This window comes from Somniosus microcephalus, chromosome 17 (genome assembly GCF_052327205.1).
Source record: "Somniosus microcephalus isolate GS21.2 chromosome 17, FLI_Smic_1.0, whole genome shotgun sequence".
NCBI classification, from domain to species: domain Eukaryota; kingdom Metazoa; phylum Chordata; class Chondrichthyes; order Squaliformes; family Somniosidae; genus Somniosus; species Somniosus microcephalus.
The window spans coordinates 65424786-65437833 of record NC_141003.1 but is presented as its reverse complement, the minus strand read 5'-3'; the positions used below and the strand labels follow the sequence as shown (position 1 = coordinate 65437833).

The 13048-nt window shown below is 48.4% G+C and overlaps 1 protein-coding gene across 1 annotated transcript in view; it reads right to left on the bottom strand.

Annotated features, from left to right (window-relative positions):
* The window catches only part of shank3a (SH3 and multiple ankyrin repeat domains 3a), a 1542118-nt gene that overhangs the window by 373901 nt on the left and 1155169 nt on the right, over positions 1-13048 (bottom strand). The gene's annotated exons all lie outside the window — the stretch shown is intronic.

The following is a 13048-nucleotide window of genomic DNA, read 5'->3' as shown; positions in this document are numbered from 1 at the left end:
TCCAGGTCAGAAAGACACGAGGCAACGCTCCAGGACAGAAAGACACCAGGTAACGCTCCAGGACAGAAAGACACCAGGTAACACTCCAGGACAGACAGACACCAGGTAACATTCCAGTACAGAAACACACCAGGTAACACTCCAGGACAGAAAGACACCAGGTAACACTCCAGGACAGAAACACACCAGGGAACACTCCAGGACAGAAAGACACCAGGTAATGCTCCAGGACAGAAAGACACCAGATAACATTCCAGGGCAGAAACACACCGTGTGACACTGCAGGACAGAAAGACACCAGGAATCACTCCTGGACAGAAAGACACCAGGTAACACTCCACGACAGGAAGACACCAGGTAACACTCCACGACAGAAAGACACGAGATAACATTCCAGGACAGAAACACGTCAGGCAACACTCCACGACAGAATGACACCAGGTAACACTCCAGGACAGAAAGACACCAGGTAACACTCCAGGGCAGAGAGACACCAGGTAACATTCCAGACAGAAAGACACCAGGTAACACTCCAGGAATGAAAGACAGCAGGCAACACTCCAGGACGGAAAGACACCAGGTAACACTCCAGGACAGAAAGACAGCAGATAACATTCCAGGACAGAAACACACCAGGGAACACTCCAGGACAGAAAGACACCAGATAACATTCCACGACAGAAACACACCAGGTAACACTCCAGGACAGAAAGACACCAGGTAATGCTCCAGGACAGAAACACACCAGGTAATACTCCAGGCAGAAAGACACCAGGTAACATTGCAGGACAGAAAAACAGCAGATAGCATCCCAGGACAGAAAGACACCAGGTAACACTCCAGGACAGAAAGACACCAGGTAACACTGCTGGACAGAAAGACACCAGATAACATTGCAGGACAGAAACACACCAGGTAATACTCCAGGCAGAAAAACACCAGGTAACACTCCAGGACAGACAGACACGAGGCAACGCTCCAGGACAGAAAGACACCAGGTAACGCTCCAGGACAGAAAGACACCAGGTAACACTCCAGGACAGACAGACACCAGGTGACATTCCAGTACAGAAACACACCAGGTAACACTCCAGGACAGAAAGACACCAGGTAACACTCCAGGACAGAAAGACACCAGATACCATTCCAGGACAGAAAGACACCAGGGAACACTCCAGGACAGAAAGACACCAGATAACAATCCAGGACAGAAACACACCAGGTAACACTCCAGGACAGAAAGACACCGGATAACACTACAGGAGAGAAAGACACCAGGTAACAGTCCAGGACAGAGAGACACCAGATAACATTCCAGGACAGAAACACACCGTGTAACAATCCAGGACAGAAAGACACCAGATAACATTCCAGGACAGAAAAACACCAGGTAACATTCCAGGACAGCAAGAAACCAGGTAACACTCCAGGACAGAAAGACACCAGGTAACACTCCTAGACAGAAAGACACCAGGTAACACTCCTAGACAGAAAGACACCAGGAATCACTCCAGGGCAGAAAGACACCAGGTAACACTGCTGGACGGAAAGACACCAGATAACATTGCAGGACAGAAACACACCAGGTAACACTCCAGGACAGAAAGACACCAGGAATCACTCCAGGACAGAAAGACACCAGGTAACACTCCACGACAGGAAGACACCAGGTAATACTCCAGGCAGAAAGACACCAGGCAACACTCCAGGACAGAAAGACACCAGATAACATTGCAGGACAGAAACACACCAGGTAACACTCCAGGACAGAAAGACACCAGGTAACACTCCAGGACAGAAACACACCAGGTAATACTCCAGGCAGAAAGACACCAGGTAACACTCCAGGTCAGAAAGACATCAGGTAACACTCCAGGACAGAGAGACACCAGGCAACACTCCAGGACAGAAAGACACCAGGTAACGCTCCAGGACAGCAAGAAACCAGGTAACACTCCAGGACAGAAAGGCACCAGGTAACACTGCTAGACAGAAAGACACCAGGTAACACTCCAGGACAGAAAGACACCAGATACCATTCCAGGACAGAAACACACCAGGGAACACTCCAGGACAGAAAGACACCGGGTAACACTGCAGGACAGAAAGACACCAGATAACATTCCAGGACAGAAACACACCAGGTAACACTCCAGGACAGAAAGACACCAGGTAATACTCCAGGACAGAAAAACACCATGTAACACTCCAGGACAGACAGACACCAGGCAACACTCCAGGACAGAAAGACACCAGGTAACACTCCACGACAGAAACATACCATGTAACACTGCTGGACAGAAAGACACCAGATAACATTGCAGGACAGAAACACACCAGGTAACACTCCAGGACAGAAAGACACCAGGAATCACTCCAGGGCAGAAAGACACCAGGTAACACTCCACGACAGGAAGACACCAGGTAACACTCCAGGACAGCAAGAAACCAGGTAACACTCCAGGACAGAAAGACACCAGGTAACACTCCTAGACAGAAAGACACCAGGTAACACCCCATGACAGAAAGACACCAGGCAACATTCCAGGACAGAAAGACACCAGGTAACACTCCAGGACAGAAAGTCACCAGGCAACACTCCAGGACAGAAAGACACCAGGCAACATTCCACGACAGAATGACACCAGGTAACACTCCAGGACAGAAAGACACCAGGTAACATTCCAGACATAAAGACACCAGGCAACACTCCAGGACAGAAAGGCACCAGGTAACGCTCCAGGACAGAAAGACACCAGGTAACAGTCCAGGACAGACAGACACCAGGTAACATTCCAGGACAGAAAGACACCAGGTAACACTCCAGGACAGAAAGACACCAGATACCATTCCAGGACAGAAACACACCAGGGAACACTCCAGGACAGAAAGACACCAGATAACAATGCAGGACAGAAACACACCAGGTAACACTCCAGGACAGAAAGACACCAGGTAACACTACAGGACAGAAAGACACCAGATAACATTCCAGGACAGAAAAACACCAGGTAACACTCCAGGACAGAACGACACCAGGTAACACTGCTAGACAGAAAGACACCAGGTAACACTCCAGGACAGAAAGACACCAGGAATCACTCCAGGGCAGAAAGACACCAGGTAACACTCCACGACAGGAAGACACCAGGTAACACTCCAGGACAGAAAGACACCAGGTAACACTCCAGGACAGAAAGACACCAGGTAACGCTCCAGGACAGAAAAACACCAGGTAACATTCCAGGACAGCAAGAAACCAGATAACATTCCAGGACAGAAACACACCAGGTAACACTCCAGGACAGAAAGACACCGGGAAACACTACAGGACAGAAAGACACCAGGTAACAGTCCAGGACAGAAACACACCAGGACAGAAAGACACCAGATAACATTCCAGGACAGAAAAACACCAGGTAACATGCCACTTAAGCAAGAAACCAGGTAACACTCCATGACAGAAAGACGCCAGCTAACATTCCAGGACAGAAGACACCAGATAACATTCCAGTACAGAAACACACCAGCTAACACTCCAGGACAGAAAGACACCAGGTAACAGTCCAGGACAGAAAGACACCAGATAACATTCCAGGACAGAAACACACCAGGGAACACTCCAGGACAGAAAGACACCAGATAACATTCCAGGTCAGAAAGACATCAGGTAACAGTCCAGGAGAGAGAGACACCAGGCAACACTCCAGGACAGAAAGACACCAGGTAACACTCCAGGACAGAAAGACACCAGGTAACACTCCAGGACAGAAAGACACCAGGTAACACTCCAGGACAGAAAGACACCAGGTAACACTCCAGGACAGAAAGACACCAGGCAACACTCCAGGACAGAAAGACACCAGGCAACATTCCACGACAGAATGACACCAGGTAACACTCCAGGACAGAAAGACACCAGGTAACACTCCAGGACAGAAAGACAGCAGGAAACACTCCAGGACAGAGAGACACCAGGTAACATTCTGGACAGAAAGACACCAGGTAACACTCCAGGACAGAAAGACACCAGGTAACACCCCAGGAGAGAAAGACACCAGGCAACACTCAAGGACAGAAAAACACCAGGTAACACTCCAGGACAGAAAGACACCAGGTAACACTCCAGGACAGAAAGACACCAGGTAACACTCCAGGACAGAAAGACACCAGATAACATTCCAGGACAGAAAGACACCAGGTAACACCCCAGGGCAGAAAGTCACCAGGAAACATTCCAGGAGAGAAACACGCCAGGTAACACTCCAGGACAGAAAGACACCAGGTAACACTCTAGGACAGAAAGACAACAGGTAACACTGCTGGACAGAAAGACACCAGGTAACACTCCATGACAGAAAGACACCAGGTAACACCCCAGGGCAGAAAGTCACCAGGCAACATTCCAGGAGAGAAACACGCCAGGTAACACTCCAGGACAGAAAGACACCAGGTAACACTCTAGGACAGAAAGACAACAGGTAACACTCCTGGACAGAAAGACACCAGGTAACACTCCATGACAGAAAGACACCAGGTAACACTTCAGCACAGAAAGACACCAGGTAACTTTCCAGGACAGAAACACACAAGGTAACACTCCAGGACAGAAAGACACCAGATAACACTCCAGGACAGAAAGACACCAGGTAACACTCCAGGACAGTGAGACAAGAGGCAACGTTCCAGTACAGAAAGACACCAGGTAAAACTCCAGGACAGAAAGACACCAGGTAACATTCCAGGACAGAAACACACAAGGTAACACTCCAGGACAGAAAGACACCAGATAACACTCCAGGACAGAAAGACACCAGGTAACACTCCAGGACAGGAAGACACCAGGTAACACTCCAGGACAGAAAGACACCAGGCAACACTCCAGGACAGAAAGACACCGGGTAACGCTATAGGACAGAAAAACACCAGATAACATTCCAGGACAGAAACACACCAGGTAACACTCCAGGACAGGAAAACACCAGGAATCACTCCAGGACAGAAAGACACCAGATAATACTCCAGGACAGAAAGACAGCAGGTAAAAGTCCAGGACAGAAAGACACCAGATAACATTCCAAGACAGAAACACACCGGGTAACACTCCAGGACAGAAAAACACCAGGTAACACTCCAGGACAGAAAGACACCAGGAATCACTCCAGGACAGAAAGACACCAGGTAACACTCCATGACAGGAAGACACCAGGTAAAACTCCAGGACAGAAAGACACCAGGTAACACTCCAGGACAGAAAGTCACCAGGCAACACTCCAGGACAGAAAGACACCAGGCAACATTCCACGACAGAATGACACCAGGTAACACTCCAGGACAGAAAGACACCAGGTAACACTCCAGGACAGAGAGACACCATGTAACATTCTGGACAGAAAGACACCAGCTAACACTCCAGGACAGAAAGACACCAGGTAACACCCCAGGAGAGAAAGACACCAGGTAACACTCCAGGTCAGAAAGACATCAGGTAACACTCCAGGACAGAGAGACACCAGGCAACACTCTAGGACAGAAAGACACCAGGTAACACTCCAGGACAGAAAGACACCAGATAATATTCCAGGACAGAAACACACTAGGTAACACTCCTGGACAGAAAAACACCAGATAACACTCCAGGACATAAACACACTAGGTAACACTCCTGGACAGAAAGACACCAGATAACATTGCACGACAGAAACACACCAGGTAACACACCAGGACAGAAAAACACCAGGTAACATTCCAGGACAGAAAGACACCAGGTAATACTCCAGGACAGATAGACACCAGGTAACACTCCAGGACAGAAAAACACCAGATAATGTTCCAGGACAGAAACACACCAGGCAACAGTCTAGGACAGAAAGACACCAGGTAATACTCCAGGACAGAAAAACACCAGGTAACACTCCTAGACAGAATGACAGCAGGTAACACTCAAGGAAAGAAAGACACCAGATAACATTCCAGGACAGAAACACACCAGGGAACACTCCAGGACAGAAAGACACCAGATAACATTCCAGGACAGAAACACACCAGGTAACACTCCGGGACAGGAAGACACCAGGTAACATTCCAGGAAAGAAGCAGACCGTGTAACACTGCAGGACAGAAAGACACCAGGTAACACTCCAGGACAGAAAGACACCAGAAAGCGTCCCAGGACAGAAACACACCAGGTAACACTCCAGGACAGAAAGACACCAGGTAGCACTCCAGGACAGAGAGACACAAGGCAACACTCCAGGACAGAAAGACAGCAGGTAACACTCCGGGACAGAAAGACACCAGATAACATTCCAGGACAGAAACACACCAGGTAACACTCCAGGACAAAAAAACACCAGGTAACAGTCCAGAACAGAAACACACCAGGTAACACTCCAGGGCAGAAAAAACCTAGGTAACAATCCATGACAGAAAGACACCAGGTAACACTCCAGGACAGAAAGACACCAGGTAACACTCCAGGAAAGAAAGACACCAGATAACATTCCAGGACAGAAACACACCAGGTAACACTCCGGGACAGAAAGACACCAGATAACATTCCAGGACAGAAACACACCAGGTAACACTCCAGGACAAAAAAACACCAGGTAACAGTCCAGAACAGAAACACACCAGGTAACACTCCAGGACAGAAAGACACCAGGTAACAGTCCAGAACAGAAACACACCAGGTAACACTCCAGGGCAGAAAAAACCTAGGTAACAATCCATGACAGAAAGACACCAGATAACACTCCAGGGCAGAAAGACACCAGATAACATTCCAGGACAGAAACACACCAGGTAACACTCCAGGACAGAAAGACACCAGGTAACACTCCAGGACAGAAAGAGACCAGATAACATTCCAGGACAGAAAGACACCAGGTAACACTCCAGGACAGAAAGACACCAGGTAACACTCCAGGACAGAAAAACACCAGATAATGTTACAGGACAGAAACACACCAGGTAACACTACAGGACAGAAAGACACCAGATAACATTCCAGGACAGAAACACACCAGGACAGAAAAACACTAGCTAACACTCCAGGACAGAAAGACACCAGGTAACACTCCAGGACAGAAAGACACCAGGTAACACTTCAGGACAGAAAGACACCAGATAACATTCCAGGACAGAAACACACCAGGTAACACTCCAGGACAGAAAGACACCAGGGAACAATTCCAGGACAGAAAGACACCAGGAAACACTCCAGGACAGAAAGACACCAGGTAACACCCCAGGAGAGAAAGACACCAGGTAACACTCCAGGTCAGAAAGACATCAGGTAACACTCCAGGACAGAGAGACACCAGGCAACACTCTAGGACAGAAAGACACCAGGTAACACTCCAGGACAGAAAGACACCAGGTAAAAGTCCAGGACAGAAAGACACCAGATAATATTCCAGGACAGAAACACACTAGGTAACACTCCTGGACAGAAAGACACCAGGTAACACTCCAGGACAGAAAAACACCAGATAACACTCCAGGACATAAACACACTAGGTAACACTCCTGGACAGAAAGACACCAGGTAACACACCACGACAGAAAAACACCAGGTAACATTCCAGGACAGAAAGACACCAGGTAATACTCCAGGACAGATAGACACCAGGTAACACTCCAGGACAGAAAAACACCAGATAATGTTCCAGGACAGAAACACACCAGGCAACAGTCTAGGACAGAAAGACACCAGGTAACACTCCTAGACAGAATGACAGCAGGTAACACTCAAGGAAAGAAAGACACCAGATAACATTCCAGGACAGAAACACACCAGGGAACACTCCAGGACAGAAAGACACCAGGTATCACTCCAGGACAGAAACACACCAGGTAACACTCCGGGACAGGAAGACACCAGGTAACATTCCAGGAAAGAAGCAGACCGTGTAACACTGCAGGACAGAAAGACACCAGGTAACACTCCAGGACAGAAAGACACCAGAAAGCGTCCCAGGACAGAAACACACCAGGTAACACTCCAGGACAGAAAGACACCAGGTAGCACTCCAGGACAGAGAGACACAAGGCAACACTCCAGGACAGAAAGACACCAGATAACATTCCAGGACAGAAACACACCAGGTAACACTCCGGGACAGAAAGACACCAGATAACATTCCAGGACAGAAACACACCAGGTAACACTCCAGGACAAAAAAACACCAGGTAACAGTCCAGAACAGAAACACACCAGGTAACACTCCAGGGCAGAAAAAACCTAGGTAACAATCCATGACAGAAAGACACCAGGTAACACTCCAGGAAAGAAAGACACCAGATAACATTCCAGGACAGAAAGACAGCAGGTAACACTCCAGGGCAGAAAGACACCAGATAACATTCCAGGACAGATAGACACCAGGGAACACTCCAGGACAGAAAGATACCAGATAACATTCCAGGACAGAAACACACCAGGTAACACTCCAGGACAGAAAGACACCAGATAACATTCCAGGACAGAAAGACACCAGGTAACACTCCAGGACAGAAAGACACCAGATAACATTCCAGGAGAGAAACACACCATGTAACACGCCAGGACAGAAAGAGACCAGATAACATTCCAGGACAGAAAGACACCAGGTAACACTCCAGGACAGAAAGACACCAGGTAACACTCCAGGACAGAAAAACACCAGATAATGTTACAGGACAGAAACACACCAGGTAACACTACAGGACAGAAAGACACCAGATAACATTCCAGGACAGAAACACACCAGGACAGAAAAACACGAGCTAACACTCCAGGACAGAAAGACACCAGGAAACACTCCAGGACAGAAAGACACCAGGTAACACTCCAGGACAGAAAGACACCAGGTAACACTTCAGGACAGAAAGACACCAGGGAACAATTCCAGGACAGAAAGACACCAGGAAACAATCCAGGACAGAAATACACCAGGTAACATTCCAGGACAGAAAGGCACCAGGTAACACTCCGGGACAGAAAGACACCAGATAACATTCCAGGACAGAAACACACCAGGTAACACTCCAGGACAAAAAAACACCAGATAACGTTCCAGGACAGAAACACACCAGGTAACACTGCAGGACAGAAAGACACCAGGTAACAGTCCAGAACAGAAACACACCAGGTAACACTCCAGGGCAGAAAAAACCTAGGTAACAATCCATGACAGAAAGACACCAGGTAACACTCCAGGACAGAAAGACACCAGGTAACACTCCAGGACAGAAAAACACCAGATAATGTTACAGGACAGAAACACACCAGGTAACACTACAGGACAGAAAGACACCAGATAACATTCCAGGACAGAAACACACCAGGACAGAAAAACACTAGCTAACACTCCAGGACAGAAAGACACCAGGAAACACTCCAGGACAGAAAGACACCAGGTAACACTCCAGGACAGAAAGACACCAGGTAACACTTCAGGACAGAAAGACACCAGATAACATTCCAGGACAGAAACACACCAGGTAACACTCCAGGACAGAAAGACACCAGGCAACACTCCAGGACAGTAAAACACCAGGGAACAATTCCAGGACAGAAAGACACCAGGAAACACTCCAGGACAGAAAGACACCAGGTAACACTCCAGGACAGAAAGACACCAGGTAACACTCCAGGACAGAGAGACACAAGGTAACACTCCAGGAAAGAAAGACACCAGATAACATTCCAGGACAGAAAGACACCAGGTAACACTCCAGGACAGAAAGACACCAGGCAACACTCCAGGACAGAAAGACACCAGTTAACGGTCCAGGACAGAAAGACAGCAGGTAACACTCCAGGACAGAAAGACACCAGATTACATTCCAGGACAGAAACACACCATGTAACACTCCAGGACAGAAAGAGACCAGATAACATTCCAGGACAGAAACACACCAGGTAACACTCCAGGACAGAAACACACCAGGTAACAGTCCAGAACAGAAACACACCAGGTAACACTCTAGGACAGAAAGACAACAGGTAACACTCCAGGACAGAAAGACCCCAGATAACATTCCAGGACAGAAACACACCAGGTAACACTCCAGGACAGTGAGACAACAGGCAACGCTCCAGGACAGAAAGACACCAGGTAACACTCCAGGACAGAGAGACACCAGGCAACACTCTAGGACAGAAAGACACCAGGTAACACTCCAGGACAGAAAGACACCAGGTAACACCCCAGGAGAGAAAGACACCAGGCAACGCTCCAGGACAGAAAGACAGCAGGAAACACTCCAGGACAGAGAGACACCAGGTAACATTCTGGACAGAAAGACACCAGGTAACACTCCAGGACAGAAAGACACCAGGTAACACCCCAGGAGAGAAAGACACCAGGCAACACTCTAGGACAGAAAAACACCAGGTAACACTCCAGGACAGAAAGACACCAGGTAACACTCCAGGACAGAAAGACACCAGATAACATTCCAGGACAGAAAGACACCAGGTAACACCCCAGGGCAGAAAGTCACCAGGCAACATTCCAGGAGAGAAACACGCCAGGTAACACACCAGGACAGAAAGACACCAGGTAACACTCCTAGACAGAAAGACACCAGGTAACACTTCAGCACAGAAAGACACCAGGTAGCTTTCCAGGACAGAAACACACAAGGTAACACTCCAGGACAGAAAGACACCAGATAACACTCCAGGACAGAAAGACACCAGGTAACACTCCAGGACAGTGAGACAAGAGGCAACGTTCCAGTACAGAAAGACACCAGGTAAAACTCCAGGACAGAAAGACACCAGGCAACACTCCAGGACCGAAAGACACCAGGTAACATTCCAGGACAGAAACACACAAGGTAACACTCCAGGACAGAAAGACACCAGATAACACTCCAGGACAGAAAGACACCAGGTAACACTCCAGGACAGGAAGACACCAGGTAACACTCCAGGACAGAAAGACACCAGATAACATTCCAGGACAGAAACAGACCGTGTAACACTGCAGGACAGAAAGACACCAGAATGCGTCCCAGGACAGAAACACACCAGTTAACACACCTGGACAGAAAGACACCAGGGAACACTACAGGACAAAAAAACACCAGATAATGTTCCAGGACAGAAACACACCAGGTAACACTGCAGGACAGAAACACACCAGGTAACAGTCCAGAACAGAAACACACCAGGCAACACTCCAGGACAGAAAGACACCAGGCAACACTCCAGGACAGAAAGACACCAGTTAACACTCTAGGACAGAAAGACACCAGGTAACACTCCAGGACAGAAAGACACCAGATAACATTCCAGGACAGAAAGAAACCAGGGAACACTACAGGACAAAAAAACACCAGATAATGCTCCAGGACAGAGAGACAGCAGGCAACACTCTAGGGCAGAAAGACACCAGATAACACTCCAGGACAGAAAGACACCAGGCAACACTCCAGGACAGAAAGACACCAGTTAACACTCTAGGACAGAAACACACCAGGTAACACTCCAGGACAGAAAGACACCAGATAACATTCCAGGACAGAAACACACCAGGACAGAAAAACACTAGCTAACACTCCAGGACAGAAAGACACCAGGAAACACTCCAGGACAGAAAGACACCAGGTAACACTCCAGGACAGAAAGACACCAGGTAACACTTCAGGACAGAAAGACACCAGATAACATTCCAGGACAGAAACACACCAGGTAACACTCCAGGACAGAAAGACACCAGGCAACACTCCAGGACAGTAAAACACCAGGGAACAATTCCAGGACAGAAAGACACCAGGAAACACTCCAGGACAGAAAGACACCAGGTAACACTCCAGGACAGAAAGACACCAGGTAACACTCCAGGACAGAGAGACACAAGGTAACACTCCAGGAAAGAAAGACACCAGATAACATTCCAGGACAGAAAGACACCAGGTAACACTCCAGGACAGAAAGACACCAGGCAACACTCCAGGACAGAAAGACACCAGTTAACGGTCCAGGACAGAAAGACAGCAGGTAACACTCCAGGACAGAAAGACACCAGATTACATTCCAGGACAGAAACACACCATGTAACACTCCAGGACAGAAAGAGACCAGATAACATTCCAGGACAGAAACACACCAGGTAACACTCCAGGACAGAAACACACCAGGTAACAGTCCAGAACAGAAACACACCAGGTAACACTCTAGGACAGAAAGACAACAGGTAACACTCCAGGACAGAAAGACCCCAGATAACATTCCAGGACAGAAACACACCAGGTAACACTCCAGGACAGTGAGACAACAGGCAACGCTCCAGGACAGAAAGACACCAGGTAACACTCCAGGACAGAGAGACACCAGGCAACACTCTAGGACAGAAAGACACCAGGTAACACTCCAGGACAGAAAGACACCAGGTAACACCCCAGGAGAGAAAGACACCAGGCAACGCTCCAGGACAGAAAGACAGCAGGAAACACTCCAGGACAGAGAGACACCAGGTAACATTCTGGACAGAAAGACACCAGGTAACACTCCAGGACAGAAAGACACCAGGTAACACCCCAGGAGAGAAAGACACCAGGCAACACTCTAGGACAGAAAAACACCAGGTAACACTCCAGGACAGAAAGACACCAGGTAACACTCCAGGACAGAAAGACACCAGATAACATTCCAGGACAGAAAGACACCAGGTAACACCCCAGGGCAGAAAGTCACCAGGCAACATTCCAGGAGAGAAACACGCCAGGTAACACACCAGGACAGAAAGACACCAGGTAACACTCCTAGACAGAAAGACACCAGGTAACACTTCAGCACAGAAAGACACCAGGTAGCTTTCCAGGACAGAAACACACAAGGTAACACTCCAGGACAGAAAGACACCAGATAACACTCCAGGACAGAAAGACACCAGGTAACACTCCAGGACAGTGAGACAAGAGGCAACGTTCCAGTACAGAAAGACACCAGGTAAAACTCCAGGACAGAAAGACACCAGGCAACACTCCAGGACCGAAAGACACCAGGTAACATTCCAGGACAGAAACACACAAGGTAACACTCCAGGACAGA